Genomic DNA, 5,703 nt, shown 5'->3' with positions numbered 1-5,703 from the left:
AAAAAAAAAAAAAAAGATAAAAAAATCATTAGACAGATCACACAAATTTAGATTGCTCTTGGATTTTTTGACATTGCTGTGGTTCAAAAACAAGACATAGCACATTAACATGAATAATTTGAAAACAGAGAAAGCCCTGTTTTCTCAAATGTTTATTAGTTTAAAAAAACCTCACCCTATGTCATTTAAAGAGTTACCTGTCTGGTTCTAGTAGAACTCTCTCACTCCCAAGACACACAACAGATGAAGAAATATACATTTCCGCATTACATTTATACTGAATTTATGAATATAGTTTGGGATTTCAGAGAGCTAATTTCAAAAGTAGAAGGACAAACAATCATATTAAAAAGTACAGTTCATGCTTCTTGCACATTAGACAGTATCCTGATTTCTATTAAGACTGAGTATCTAATTAACAGGAGAACTTAATGACACCAGAAGACCTCATGTATTTCATTATTCTTCAGAACTTTACAGGAGTATGGATGATACATTCTAACCTTCGGACATTTAAAATGGTATATAAAACCTATTTTCAAAAGAGTATTTTTAATAAAAAACAGAGGGGAAAAACCTGTTGAGTTTTCTACATTACTGTAACACCTACCTTCCCTTTATATCTTCTTTAGATACCATATAAACTAAGAGTCCTGTAATTTCAACATTTCCATCTGTAGGTAGTAGGAGCATTCTGGTTCAGATATTCCGCACCAGGGCTGTTAGAATTATTTATTCCTGCTAAGATTCTTGTTTAGTACATTATTATATACATAAAATCAAAGCCACATAATATGACGACTGGAGGAACTGGATTGAAGACAGCATCCTGTCAGGAGTTATAAAAAAGGCTGAGTATGACAATAAAGTAGGAGAGCAATAGAGAAAAATAGACTGAAAAGTGAAAGAGAAAATTACTATTACCACAAGATCTGGAGAGTATTGCGGGGTTTGGAAGGTACTTTCTAGGACCTGTTAAATCTTTTCAATAAAAAGGAAGTGAGCAGGGCATACCTGTTAACCTGTTAGGTAAGCATATTGTGGTGAAAAAGTGTGAAGCAACAATAAATGAAATTTGCCTGAATTATTCTTTCAGATACCACTGAGGAACAAACAGCCATAGAGGTAATACAGAGTATGGTAAAGATGTTTTACAGCAGTATATTGCAGTTACAGATCATGCCACTGTCATTTAAAATGAAAACCTTAAAAGTCTATACTTTAAAATGCTATACTGCCCGTAAAATACATGAGTTACCTCTTCTACAGACAGGACAGACGCTTTTCACTCTTTCATAATACATAGCTACAGCCTCACACAGGTTAATTACGACTTCTGAGGGCAGATAGAAAACACTTCTTTAAAAATATTACAGTAATCTTTTCTGCTTGCCATAGAGCTTATCCATCATCTGCAAAGCTGCTTTATTATCTAAGGAATTCATTCAATCCATATTGAAGTCAAAAGTCAGAATGGCAATGGGAACTAGCTTGGGGTCTTAATAACATCCCAGCTGATGATGGGCTTCAAGGGTCTAGACTTCTTAACACTGATTTCTTTTTCCCCCCTTTGAAATAAGTGGGCAGGTAAAAGGCATTTTTTGACATGTTTGTCTAAAGCATGAGGCCTATGGCTGACAGCTCCATTCCTGAAGCACAATGACACATCTTAACTGCATGAATGAAGCCTACCTGTGCCTGACTTACTTTAAGCCAGCCTGAGGCTAAGCAGTGAACTTCTATAAACACCAAGAAGTGACTCTAATCTTGCCAGCCTCCACCTTTCAAAAGAAAGTTATCCCTAGAGCCTTGCCTCTGGAAACAGGTGCTTTCAGAAATGCATGCATTAAAAAACCCAGGCCTTTGTCAAAACAAAGATTTACCCCAAAATCAAAACTGTCCGCCCTACCCCCTGCCATCTGGGTGAAGAAGGGACAGAATGAGCAATTAGTAGAAAACATCAGATTCATCACTCGTAAGTCTAAATTACATTTACCTTCTTGAAAAGCAGAGGTTTGGAAGCGGGAGGGAGAAGCAGAATATGTATTTGAGGAAGAGAGGACAATGGAAAACAGAGGCACAAGGGCAGTGTCTACTTTGGGAGACATGGGATGGATAGGTGGGGAGGGTGGGAAGAAATGAGTGCAGAATTGAGGAAGATTGGGATGAGTGGTGAAGAACAGAGGCAGAAGGAATGATAAAGTATTTCTAGCATAAATGAGAGCTGCACCTATAAGCCCCAAATGAACCTTGCCCAATCACCCTGCCTCCTCTTACATGATGTCCTGATCTGGAACCAGGAAAGCTGTAGAGAATAAGTGCAATAACTGTACAGGAGACTTTGCTTCAAGAATTGAAAGGTACCCATGAGTTCACCTTAAAAACATCACCTCAATGCACTGCCGAATTTGGAAGCTGTTTACTTGTTTCTTTACAGAAAGGGGCCAGTAAGTTCAAAAAGCCTCTAATGACAAAAAATTACCAGTGGATAAATAGTGTCTCAAAAACCTATTTCTAGAAATCCAAAGCTGAGAGGTTGTGCAGTAACATTATAGGTTTCTTTAGGTGAGCAGTGTAATTTTGGAATAGGGTGGCTGCAAAAATTTTAAAAGGCAAATGATCTGCAGCAAGGATTTAGCGATTTTCACTACAAAAAAACCCCACTACACTGTGTGTACAACATGCAGACTATTGCTAAACTGTCTATAACTACATAAATTGATAAAGTAAGTGAAAAGAACAAGAATTCATAATTGAACTTCAAGTAACTTCAAAGGTGCGAATCAGCAAGATCCCAAACTGCCTTAACTGATTAGCTAAGTGATACTGTAACCAAATGCTGCATCAATCTGCAAGTGTTGTATTTACCGAAATGAACAGACTAGAGAGCTCACAGAGTATGTAAAGTTGTACATACAACCACAGCAAAGGAAAGGTGCAAATGTCTAGGACTTCATAACAGATAATGCAATGACTCATAGATTATGAAAGTAAATATGAGGATTTAAAAAAAAAAAAATAATCCTTTTAAGAGTGATTCAAAACATACCAAGTAACAACCAGTAGAAACCAAATAGTCTTCAGACTAGAAATTTGAACAGCTTGTGAAGAATGAGAAAACAAAGCTGAAACTCCCTATCAATATCACAGTTAATAAAAACAGCTATAATGTCTTCTCCTCCTTGCCACTGAATTGCTGCAGTCAGGGCAAATGCATGGTGTATAGAGAAATGTCCTATGGTACAATTTTTGATGTTTAATTTTCATTCACAGAAATGCCATTGCCACAAAAAGGAGAGAGAGACATTTGATTCACGAACAGAGGGACACTTCTTCAAACACGGAAATACCGTTTACCCATTTTCTTCCTCAAAAATATGGGTGGAATAACTGCTGTATAAACTAAGTGTATAAATATGAAACAGTTAAAAGGCTAATTCATGCCTAGTCATATCAGCCTGAAATAATATGATTCTCTTACTTCTTTCTGTAAATGGAGAAAAAGAAAAATCATTCTTTTTTTCTCTCAATTAAAAGGTCTCTGGAAGTAATGAAAAGGCTTAGGAGTGGGAAAATAGTTTCTGGTTGTTTGGGTTTTTTTTAACTAGTTGTGAGAGACGAAAAACCAGGCCTACAAGAAACATGGACTAAGAAAAACAGCCTGAGAAAGTGATAAAAGTTGAGGCTGATCTAAGGAATGCCTCAAACGCAAGACGAAACTATAGTCACAGGGTGGATAGCGTGGAGATGGAAGCTGATAAGGCTGCTCAAATAACACAAGGTACAGCTGGAGGAGAGAGCCCTGTGGAGACAGGACAGCTCTGCTCTGGTGCACCTGGGCAGATTTCAAGGGCCATCTGTCTGGTGAATGACCTTTGCTTCATTATCCATGAAATTCACATTAAAGTTAACACCCCTCAATATGCTAATGAGAGCTAATGTGATCATGCTAATTACATGATCCCATGAAACATCTTACCCCTCCCCGTACATGGGATACATAGGTATGTGGGTCGCCCTAGGGAACGGACTCAAGGAAAGTGGGTATATATTGGGGGGAGGGAGGGGGCTGGAGAGTGAAGCAAAGAAGACTGATGCCTCCTGGAACCCTCGCTGGTGGAATCGATGCAGAAACCCAGGCCGGTGATCTCTATTTACCTATTCCCTCTATCTCCCTCTTTTCCTTTTTTTCCCCCTTTTTCCTTCACTACCATTAAGAAATGCAAGGCATATGGTATTGCTTGCCACAGCTTGCTATATACTTAGCCAATTATCGTGTGTTCAATTAATACATTGTTGGTAGTTAATAAATGTTTGAACTTTGAGACTTGTCTCACTGTTGTTCGCTCCATTGGGGATTGGCGAATCTGAGTCACTTCTCTCCCTCATCTGAACAGGACCTGACACTATCATTAAATAAACAAATTATCTTAACTGAGATCTACTCAAAGGTTCAAAAAAATCCTTCAAAAATTATTAGCACCTCCATCTAACCCTCAAGGGCCACTTCCACACACCAACCAAAATATTCTATGCAATCCAGTAGGAAGTATTATAGAATTGCCAAAATTTCCTCAGATTGCAAACTAGAAGTCTAGCAGTGAGACTTGTAAGCTCAATTTGATAAAGCAATACATGTGGATACTTGTCCAAATGCTATCCAAATTTATTGAAAGTGACACTGGACTTCTACTGAGTGCAGGAAGATACCATAAACTTATACATTCAGACACTAAAAGAGAGTATGTGCTGCCTGTATACTAACAGCAACACAGTTGAAGTCTGTATGTCAGTAACTATAGGCAGGTTCTTGCCTCAAAAAATGCCAACTATATATGTGCAACATTCTCTATCTGTGGCCATGTCAGGAAATGGTTTTTCTGAAATGGATTCAAGCAGAATATACAGGCACTGCAAAATGTACTACTTCTAATCCTAATTTTTAGATTTTGCATATAAATAATTTCTGTGTGGCATTGACCTAAAGAACCAACAGTAGAAAGGGCACTTTGTTTAAAACAGCATAAAGGATTCTGAACAAATGGAGTTTCTAAACATTGATCTGGTAAACTTGGAATATGATGCCTTGATCAATTTTATAAAAATCTCAGGCCTGTCCAAGTCAATTATTTTCTTCTGGTCCATCTCTAAAAGAGAGATGATGAAGAACAAACTGATTTGGGCAAAATATGAGCTTTCTGGAATCTTCACCTACTCTTGGGAATGAGCTTCAGCGGGAACAATTTTGCAGCGTGGTGAAGTGGGCTTCTTACTGCTCATTTCCAGCTGAGGCAAGATAAGAACTGCAGAAACACCAGGAAGTGGCTGCTTTCAAAATATTTCCACGTTTGGAGAAATAAAAGCAAAGATTCTCATTTAGAAAGCTTTTCTCAAGAAGACTGTGCCAGACCTGTCCTGGAAATACACAGCCTGCATGCGGCTCAGGCACGTAACCAAATTCGTCAGTATTTATCTCAACTCATAAAGCAATCCAAAGTCCTAGGAAAGTCAGAAACCTGCATTCCCTGAAACAAAATCTATACCATATTGGGACTACTTTTTCATGACACAACCACCATACCATCACTGCATAGCTCTCTGGGATAAAACTCAGACAAAAGCCCTAATTAGCTGGACAGTTAGAGCACCAAAAATCTGTGCCTTCTCCCCATTTCTGATCAGTGTCACTGATGTCATCTGACA

Source organism: Athene cunicularia (genome assembly GCF_003259725.1).
Source record: "Athene cunicularia isolate RWA chromosome 4 unlocalized genomic scaffold, athCun1 chr4_part1, whole genome shotgun sequence".
Lineage (NCBI taxonomy): Eukaryota > Metazoa > Chordata > Aves > Strigiformes > Strigidae > Athene > Athene cunicularia.
The sequence above is the reverse complement of the archived record's forward strand: the minus strand, read 5'-3'. Positions refer to the sequence as shown.